The following is a 10595-nucleotide window of genomic DNA, read 5'->3' on the forward strand; positions in this document are numbered from 1 at the left end:
CTCTAAGGTTCCCAAGCTGTGACTCCCCAGAGTCACCCAGCCTCTCCCCATGGTCTGCCTTGTGGCCCATGGCCTGCAGGGGTTAGGAGACATCTGGGCATAAGGAACAGAAAGCTGACCTGGGTGGAGGTTGACCAGTTACCTTGTTCTCCTTTGGGCTGGCTACTGGGTCACAGCTGCCTTATTCTTGGAGAAGAGAAGATGTTTGGGGCCGGGAGGGCAGGGACCAGGGCAGATGCTCTGTGTGGGCAAGGAGTCCCACCTGAAACAGCTTTGAGAATCCTGTGATGACAGATGGGCTCTATGCCAGGCGTTATCTCTTTGGCCATCCCAAACAGGAATGACCAGTATGTCCGATCCCAGGGCTGGGAGCAGGAAAGGGATGAGGGATGGTTTTTCCATTCCAGGGGAGTATCCTGAGGGAATGTGGGAGTGGGAGCAGGACTGCCTGGGAGCGGGGGAGTGCTGGAGCAAAGGAATGTCAGAGAGATCTGGGGGAGACGGAGTGGGGATGGAGGGAGATGTGGACACTGGAAGGGTCTCTGAGCTGGAGAGAGGCAGAAAGAGAAGCCTCAGGTTCATGACGATGGTCTGAAGTCCCCTGGTTCCAGTGACATACCATCCATAGCCTGATCTCAAACCTCAGTTGAATTTGTCTTGGCAACTCTTCTCCGTGGAAAAGGGCCCACCTAGAAAGGTAGACAGAGAGAAACAAGGGCACATCAATAACACACGTGAGAAGGAATCAGAGTCCTTTTTTTGATGTTTAACTGCTGACGCTTATAAGCCACACCCCTCCCCCTGTGCCCTACACCTGGACAAACTGATAATGAAGCCCCTGGTGGGGGGAGCATGTTCCCTTCTTTGGTGGCCACGGGAGATTCGAACCCCTTTCCCGCACAAATGCTCATCTTGATCTCAGTCCCTAACTGCAATAAGGCTTTCTCCTCTCCTTGCTCTCTCGAGCCATTCCAGACCTTGCTCAACAGGCCAGCCCTGCTCTCCCCCAGAGACCTCGATTATGTAAATAATAAACTCTTTAATACCCTCTTGGCCTGTGTGTGACGTCATCAGTCTTGACATCAAGCAAAACCTTGGGTGGGGTCTGTCTGCTTCTGCCAGGGACGGTGAAAACAGGTCAACTATGGGTTCTGCTGTGGAGGAAGGGAGGCTTCTTGGAGGAGTATCTGGACAAGGGAGAAGGGAAGGACTAGTAGGACAAAGCCTTGGGAGAAAAGAAAGAAGAAGAGTTATAGGGGTCTGGATTGGGGTGAAGTTTTCTGAGTCACAATGATGACAATGTTGAGATTCTTTGTTTTTTTTTTAATATTTTATTTATTTATTTGATAGAGAAAGAGCACGAGAGGGGAGAAGGTCAGAGGGAGAAGCAGACTCCTCATGGAGCTGGGAGCCCGATGCAGGACTTGATCCCGGGACTCCAGGATCATGACCTGAGCCAAACGCAGTCACTTAACCAACTGAGCCACCCAGGTGCCCCAACGTCAAGATTCTATCCAGGTGACTTGGTTTATTCAATGCTTGCTAGGTTTGCATTAGCCTTCCTCTGGGGACCCCACCCCCCATATCGCTGTCTCAGAGCCCCGGACCACTCCGCTTGCTAGCTCCCTCCTCACAGGAAGCTCTGAGCGCAGACAGGTTGTGCGTGGGCGGCTGGAGGAGAGAGAGATGGAGCAGAATTAAGGCGCCTTATGAGTTGAACATGGGCTCTCTTCAGCCCTATTACCTTGGGCAAGTTACTATCTTGCTCCAAGCCTTGATTTCCCCATCTGCACCATGAAAGGGCTGGAGGATATATCTCCTTATTCCCCAGCCGGCAGCCTGTGTATCCCAAGGCTCCTAAGATTTGTGGAACTAAGTGGACCAAATCTATTGAATTAAGACTCAGGTCTCTATCTCTGATCTGAGTTGAAAATGCAAATTACTGAGGAGGGAAGGAGGAGCAATGAAGCATGAATGGGTTTATCAGATTTCCTTTCTCCTGCGACCTAGATACATTCAGGCAGATGCCCCGTCCCTGCCTTGGAATCTGCCAGCTTCAAACATTCACTGACACGCCCCTGTGTACTGGCCCAGAGCAGGGAACCCCCAGGAGTGCTCAAGGGCACCTTCGGGGGAGGCCGAGCTTTCATCCAGACCCCACATTTGGAGAGCTGTCAAATGTAAACAGTCTAAACCTTTACCACCTTATATTTTAGGGCTGGTGCTTGGGGGACAATGGTGGGGGTGTAGAGGGGGCGACCCGCAGTCACTCTCGAATCTTCCAGCCCTGACAATGACTTCTAGTCTGGGCTTGCCCTGTGATTATAGACTCACAGGTCTGTGGGAAAATAGAACTGGGGCCCAGAAGTCGCTCACGGCGTGGTCATCGTGTCACCGTTTACGGCAGCTGTGTTTCCAGAAGCATGACAGCCCCTTGGATACAGGAGATCTTCAATCACTGCATGTCCAGCCGAATTCAACCAGCCACGTGTTCTTTATGGCCTTAAAAACAGAGAACCCAGGCGAGGTGAGTGGAAGGCCAGTTCTGTCTCATAAATATCCTCTTGTCCCTGTCCCCTCCCCAAGCCTGGGATCCTGTTGGGACAAATGTCTTGGCTCAGTGGGTTGAAAAGGAAAGTCAGAATTCTGAGGCATGAATCGCTGTGCCCACTGACTCACTTCCTCCTCCACACCCACTCCGGACCCAGCTGGGCCCTGAGGAACAGGTTGGAGCCTCCTCCCTGCCCTTGCTCCTCCTCCCAGCACCCCACCCCCCTGGGGCCTCACTGTGGACCTCACCCTTGCGGTAGAAGGCTGCAGCGGGACAGGAAAGCCAGATACCCCTGATTTGCAATCTGCTTGCAGGTTTCCATGAGCTAAGGAGCAGACGACAGGGCAGGGGGGGTGTGGGCAGGGAAGGGTGCGGGGTTGGGGGAGCAGAAGCCCCCGCTCTCAGGCTCCCCACTCTGATGTGCGAGGCAGGGCACCCTCTGGAGTTTGTTTGGGGAGGTAGCAGAAATTCCCCTCTTCATTAAGGGCCCTCTCCTTTCCTGCCAGGATCACAGAAATTCTCACCATTAGGCAACTTCCCTGTAGCCTAAGGCCTTGCCTCCTGAAGGTTCCTGAAGGCGGGGAGCTCTACCTGGCAGGGCAGCACGTGGGCTCCCTGGCGGAGACTGGCAGGATATTACAGCATCACCCACAGAAACCAGAGCCCCAGGGGAGAAATGATTCAGGCAGCATGAAGGTGGTGGTGGTGGGGGGGGTGGGAAAGGCCAGAGCTGGGACAAAGAATAACTTCAGGGGTGTGGGAGGGGCGGGCAGGGGTTCCAGACAGACCCCTGGCACTACCCTCCCTGGTTAAGGGTTGGCATGATGGGGTAGTAAGGAAGGGATTTCACTTTCCTGGAAAACAACACCCAGAATCCTGGCTTTTTCCCTCGGCAGTTCCCCTTCCCCACCTTGTCCTGGGATCCTCTGAAGAAAAGAGTCATTGGGTTTGGTTGGTTTGGAATAAGGTCAGGGTAGGAGAGCCTCTGAGCCAGGTACATCCAGACCACTCACCCCTTCAGTGGCAGAACTGCTCTGGGCAGCGTCCTGGTGGTAGCTGGAAGGCTTGATCGCTGAGCCAGATGGACGGAACCCAGGGCTACGGCCTGGGGGAGGACGAGCAGGCGCACACAAGGGCACGGACCCTAGGAGGTGCCATGGGCCAGGCATCGGGGCAGCGATCGCAAGGACAGAGGCTGGAAGGGACATGCTCAGGAAAGGCTTCAGCGTGCCGACCTTGGAATGGAAGGGAACGGAGGATGGGTTCCCACCTGGCAGTGAGCTGAGAGCTTTTGTGGATTCCAAAGATCCATCTGGAGCTGATGCAAGGAGGGACCTGAGGAAGGGTGAGGACCCACCCTATTGCACAGAGGGACACGGATCTGAGAGATGCTTGGGTGAGGTGGGGGCAGGAGATGATGCAGGGGACTCGGGGAGAGGTCAGTGGCAGGGATGTTTTGCGAGTCTGCGGGACATCTAAGGCCTCCTAGGTGGAGGCACAGGTCGCCCCAGCCATCTGCCAGGGACCCCAGAACAGGGGTGGAGAGAGGATAGTACACTCCAAAGTAGTACACTCCAAACCTACCAACAGAGGGAAGTTCTTAGGGGCCTTTCCCCAGAAGCACTAGCCTCAGCCTGGACATGACCAGGGCCATGGCGGTCTGGCTTCTAGTGGTCAGGCTGGGGTCACAGCAAGGTCCCTGGAGATGGTTCCTGGGGCACCGTCTCCCACAGACCCTTGCCACCCACACGCAGGACTCCAGGCCCTCCAGCTCTGTCCTTTGTTCTGTCTAGCCCCCTTGTTGTTCTCGCTCTCTTGGTGGCCCCATTTACAACCCCAGGGGCCCGCACTTCATTCATTCCATGCCTTCTCTGCTCTCTACTCCCATAGACAGCTTTAGGCTTCAGAACACTGTACCCCAACGCTTGCTGCCAGGGTGCCAGGCAGGGGGAACCGCTGCCTCCGTGAGCATCGGCCTTTAACTCACTTTTGGTCTCCTCTGAGCCTCAGTTTCTTTGCAAAGGGTGATGATCATGCCCAACTCTAGGGACAGCTGGGAGACTGAGTGAGAGCATATCTGGAGAACATGGGGCATGCGGCCAGACACTAGGCCTTTCCCCTCTCTTCCCTGAAATAATCGTTACCTGGCTCAGAGGCTCTCCTACCCTGACCCTATTCAAAACCAACCTTGGGGGCACCTGGGTGGCTCAGTCAGTTAAGCATCTGCTTTTGGCTCAGGTTGTGATCTCGGGGCCCCAGGATGGAGCACCTAGTTGGGCTCCCTGCTCAGCAGGGAGTCTGCTTTTCCCTCTGCTGCCCTCCCCTGGGCCCACTCATGCACCTGTTCTCCCTCTCTCACATAAATAAATAAAATCTTAAAAACCAAAGACAAAAACAAACAAACAAAAAACCCAAAACCTTGGACAGCTTGCAGAATCAAGCCTCAAACACCCAGCTGCTCAGCTCAGCCTGGGGCTTGAGGTCCTCCAAGATCACTGCTTACCTTTGGTCCTTGCCCTCCACACTCCCGTTCTTTCCCCATGGCCCCAGCCTGTGGAGGGTGGGGGAGGGGAAGATCTTCACCCTCCAAATTCTGCTCACCCCTTTCTCAAGAGCTTTGTCCAGGGTGTTCCCTCCACCTGCAACCAGCACCGACCACAGTGCCTTTCTGCCCACTGACAGCTCCCCTTCTGTCAAAGCCAACTGAGGTCTACCGTCTTCCAGGCTCCCTGGGCCTCCACAGATGTTTTCTGCTCCAGGATAACCCTGTTTTTCCCTCGGATAGAGTGCTTGTCACGTTGGGCCATTGTGTCATTTATTGCAAAATTGCTTAAGCTCTCTGTGACTCAGTCTCTCCGCCACACACTGGAGTGAACAGCCGCGCACTAACCGTGCAGTCATTGTGGAGAGTAATTAGGAATTGCGCAGCACCTGAACATAGTGAATAGGTCAATAAATGCTATTTTTTTCTTAAATATTTATTTATTTGACAGAGATCACAAGTAGGCAGAGAGGCCGGCAGAGAGCGAGAGGGGGGAAGCAGGCTCCCTGCTGAGCAGAGAGCCCCACATGGGGCTCGATTCCAGGACCCTGAGATCACGACCTGAGCCGAAGGCAGAGGCCCAATCCACTGAGCCACCCAGGTGCCCCAATAAATGCTATTTTTTTTTATTAAGATGGCGAAGGGGGTGACAGTGGCTCTCTGTCTCCCAACAGCCCTGACTCCAGGGAAAGCAAGGAAAAACAAGCACAGACCCTCTCTCCACCTTGCCCATAGCTCCTGCTACAGTGCTCTGCTTGGAGTGGAGGTCAGTGATACGCATCAAATTGAATCTTCTCTGGTCCATCAAACAACTCATAGTGCTTCTTATGGGTTCCTCTTGGCTCCATTCCTGTGGGACATGGACATTTCTATGTCCAGGAAGTGAACCCCTGAGAACTAGTGGAGGTATTAGCACCTGGGGAGCCCCATCACAACACCCCCACCCCCGAGTAGCCTGTGGCCTTCCCCGGGGCTCCCAGAGTGGGACAGGGATGGGGAGACAGTGGAGAGTAAGCATCCTGGAAGACTTCTTGGAGGAGGAAAATGGAGAGAACTGGGCTGAGAAAAGGCATAGCTGTTTTCACTGGGAGTCTCACAGGGCTAAGCCCTATATGACCTTTATTCTTCATGACCAGCCTGTGACCTCAGTCCTATTATCCCCTTTTCCAGAAGAAAACAAAGGCCCAGACTGGCAAAGTGACATGTGCAAGATCACAGCACCGGTTGAGGGGAGCAAGATTCTAATCCTGATCTGCTGGGCTCTGAGGGGAGGGCTCAGCTCAGAGGCAGTCCAAACTGGGAATGGTGGGAGAATTCCAGCCTTGGGCCAGCTGCCCACGCATCCAGGGAGGCGGTGGGCGGGGCGGAAACAGCTACCAGAAGCCAGGGGCACGCGGCAAACAAGAGTGCCAGGAAATGACCCGGACCCGGGGTCCTTCCTCTGGGCCCGCCCTGTGCCCCTGGCCAACTGCTGCCTCCCATTCCTGGTGCTCTCTGTAAGAGAACAGAGAAAGCTGGGCCAGAGGCCAGGGATGGCCAGGAGGGTCTTGAAGCCCCAGAGGGGAGCCCTACCAGATCTTAGTCACCACCATGCCCCACCCCCTGCTGCCCCCGGGTCCCAGGAGGAGACACAGAGCAGGATCCTCGAGGTCTTGTGTTGTCTGCCTCGGCTGGAGCTCAGACTGGGGCAGGGCGCAGATAAGGCACGCGGAGAGATGTGTGTTGAAAGGAAGGACGGCAAGTGTGGCGTCAAAACCGTCAGGCTGGAGGTGAAGAGACTTGGTCCTGACCTGGTTCCTGGCCCCCCCCCACCCCTGCCTCGTGACCCTGGACGAGTCTCAGAACCTCCCTATCCATCAGATCAAGTCGTTATCCTGGAATACCCATCACAGCTTGGGTCCCTTCCAACTCTGACAATGCAGGTCTATTAATTCTTCGGCTCGCGCACTAACTTGTTATTTCAGCGAAATACATAGTACAGTTCAGTGAGTATATTTGGGAACTAATGAAGTGGTGGGCAGAGCGGCAGTAATAAGCAAAGTCTGTCGGGGGGCGGGCAGTGATTTGTTAAGAGCAAGGTGGCCTGGGTTCAAATTCTCCCTCCATCACCTGCTGACGGAGTAACCTCGGGCAAGTCCCTTACTCCTGTTGAACTACAACTTCCTTATCTGTAAGAGGGAGATAATAGGAGTATATACTCCATGGGGTTATTGTAAAAATTAAATGAGATAATGTGAATAAAAGAAAATGGTACATAGCAAGTGTGCAGCAAATATTAGCTATATTATTCCTTAGAGATGCGTGAATTTCAGCAGGCAAAGATGGTGGTGTGTGTATGGGCAGGGCTTATGGTGGGGTCAGGGGGATGCATGGGAACAGTGTGTCCTTAGATACAGAGGCAGGAAAACCCAGTAGGAGTCTAAGGAGTAGCAAGAGGCCAGTCCAGACAAGGTGGAAAGAGCTAAGTGGAGAGCAGATGGTGAAGGGCTTTGGTCAGGCTAGGAAACTTGGATCTGACCTTCTAGATTGGCGTTTTCTAACTGATGCTCCCCTAGAGTTCCATGAGCTGCTACTGGATGTTTCATAATCATAGGTAGGGGAGGTAGGAGAGGTGTGGGGGGAGCTTGGGTGGCTCAGTTGGTTAAGCGCGTGCCTTGGGCTCAGGTCATGATCGCAGGGTCCTGGATCAGCCAGGCATCAGGCTCCTGGCTCGGCAGGGCGTCTGCTTCTCTCTCTCTCCCTCCCTCTCTGTTTGTGTGTACTCTCTCCCCTTCTCTCTCCAGCTCTCACTCTCTCTCAAATAAATAAATAAAATCTTTAAAAATATATATATACAAGGGGGAATGGCGGAGAGGACTAGAAGTCCGCATGCAAAAGAATGAAGCTGGACCCCTACTTCAGATCACAGACAAAAATGAACTCAAAAAGGATCAAAGATCTAAATGCAAGAGCTAAACCTATGAAACTAGGTCTTCTCCAGAGAAAACACAGGGGTAAGTCTTGGTCATCTTGGATTTGGGAATGGATTCTGATGCGAGGACCCTGAAACCACAAGCAACAAAAGAAAATATAGGGAAACCCGGTGTCAGGTATGAATATTTGCATCCCAGCCTTGACATCCATATGTTAAAAAGCTAATCCCCCACGTGGTGATATTAGGAGGTGGGGTCTTTGGGAGGTGATTAGGTTGAGAGCCTAGAGCTTCAGGATTGGGATTAGAACCTTATTTTATCTTCTAAGATTTTATTTTCTTTATTTTTGTGGGAGAAGGAGATCACGTGAGCATGAGTGTGGGGGCAGGGGCAGAGGGAGAAGCAGACTCCCCACTGAACAGAGAGCCTGATGAGGGACTCGATCCCAGGACCCTGGGATCCTGACCTCAGCGGGAGGCAGCCGGTTAAGCCGCTGAGCCACCCACGTGCCTGATTAGTGTCCTTGTAAAAGAGGCTCCACAGAGCCCTAGCCTCACGTGAGGATATAGGGAGAAATCTGCCCCTGCACGGGGGCCCTCACCCTGCCGTGCTCACGCCCTGAGCTTCCCCTTCCGCCTCCAGAACTTCGAGCTGCAAATGTCTGTTTACAATCTTCCCAGTCCATGGTATTTGGTCACAGCAACCAGAAGGGACTAAGGTACTGTGACTCACACTTTAAAACCTCAAAGTTGGGGCACCTGCATGGTTCAGTGGGTTAATCCTCTACCTTCAGCTCAGGTCATGATCTTAGGGTCCTGGGATGGAGCCCCATATGTGGCTCTCTGCTCAGCAGGGAGCCTGCTTCCCCCCCACCTCTCTCTGCCTGCCTCTCTACTTACTCGTGACCTCTATCTGTCAAATACATAAATAAAAATCTTTTAAAAAAATAAAACAAGTAAAACCTCAAAGTCCTTCAAAGGACACCTTCGCAAAAAGATAATCCCTAGGATGGAATAAAATAGTTCTAGATCACATATCTGATAAGAGATCAGTACTAGAATATACAAGGGACACTTATGAGTCAATAGTAAAGAGACGAGGAATTCAGCTGAAACAGGGGCAAAGGGTTTGAATAGATATTTCTCCAAACAAGGCATAGAGAGAGACAACAAGCCTAGAAGGAGATGCTAGTCGTTAGGGAAATGCAAGTCAGAGCCACAAGGAGACACCACGTCATGCTCACGAGAATGGGTACAGCCAAAGAGTTAGGTAAGCTTCAGTAAAGACGCCGAGAATCCGGAGCCGTCATGCACCATCGGTGGGGATGTTAAATGATGCAATTGCCTCAAAACACAGTCTGGCATTTTCTCAAAGAGTTAAATATAGAGTGACCTTTTGGTCCAGCAACTCCACTCCCTGGCGTACACCCAGGAGAAACGAACACACACGTTTCCGCAAAAGCTTGTACATGGGTGTTCAGAGCAGTGTTGTTCATAATAGCCCCAAAGTAAAACTCACCCAAATGTCCATCAACTGATGAATGGACAAGCAAAATGTGTCATGTCCACACACCAGACTGTTATGTGGCCACAAAGAGGAATGAAATGATACACATTCCAGTATAGTCAAACCTTGGAGACATCTTGCTGAGCAAAAGGCTTCTTTTGCTCAGGCAGAAAAGGCTATATATAGTATGATTCCATTTATATGAAATGTCCAGGATCGGCAAATACGGAGACACAGAGCACATTAGTAGCTGCCTAGGGTCCAGGGGGGAGGGATGGGGGTGCAGACTGGGGATGAGGCTAAAGGGCCTCAGAGTATGAGATTTCTTTTGGGGGTAAAGAAGACGTTCCAAAAGTAATTGCGGTGAGGGTTGCTTGACTATGAATATTCTAAAAACCACTGAACTGTACGCTTTGACAGAGTTGTATGGTATGTGAATTGTATCTCAATAAAGCTGTAAAAAGAAAAATATAAGGCAGGGTGCAAAGCTATCGTCATGTTTACTTAGGAAATTCTGGGTCTGGGAGGGGAGTTTTTGCTTGGGGAAAGCTTTGAGCTGACATGTGTTGGCAAACGTGGAGTGTCTTTGAGTTTGCAGCATTTCCCAAGAGGATGACCGTAGTTTACCGTGGAACCGTTTTCAAAGGAGCTTCTCTTGGCTTTTTCCAAAACACATTTCACAGAACACAGTTTGGGAAGTCTGGCCACAAGGAATGGGGAGCCATTGAAGATTCACGCAGTGGGAGAGGGTCTGGCTAGAGCTGGGTTTTGAGGGAGAAAGGGCGGCGGTAGGGAGAATGGAAGGAGAAAGGACAGCTTAGGGACTTGGTGCCAGAGAGATGGTTTAAAAGCATCCAAATAGACTTTTCTCTAAAGAAGATACACAAATGGCCAGTAAGCACTTAGGAAGATGTTTAACATTATTAGTCATCAGGGAAATGCAAATCAAAACCGCAGTGAGATACCACTTCACACCTGCTGAATGTGCAGGCAGGGGGCAGGGGTCTGAACATGACTTTGGTTGTGTGTGTGTGTGTGTGAGGGGGGTGGTTGTGGAGCCACCCTGCCTCACCCCTCTTTGGCT

At 52.1% G+C, this 10595-nt stretch overlaps 1 long non-coding RNA gene across 1 annotated transcript; it reads left to right on the forward strand.

The window, feature by feature from the left end:
* Positions 1-2332: 2332 nt before the first annotated feature.
* Positions 2333-7748, forward strand: LOC122907723. Its single transcript, XR_006384745.1, has 3 exons — positions 2333-2527; positions 5768-5859; positions 6264-7748. It is a non-coding gene; the product is annotated as an uncharacterized LOC122907723 (long non-coding RNA).
* The last annotated feature ends 2847 nt before the right edge of the window (positions 7749-10595 follow it).

This window comes from Neovison vison, chromosome 5 (genome assembly GCF_020171115.1).
Source record: "Neovison vison isolate M4711 chromosome 5, ASM_NN_V1, whole genome shotgun sequence".
NCBI classification, from domain to species: domain Eukaryota; kingdom Metazoa; phylum Chordata; class Mammalia; order Carnivora; family Mustelidae; genus Neogale; species Neogale vison.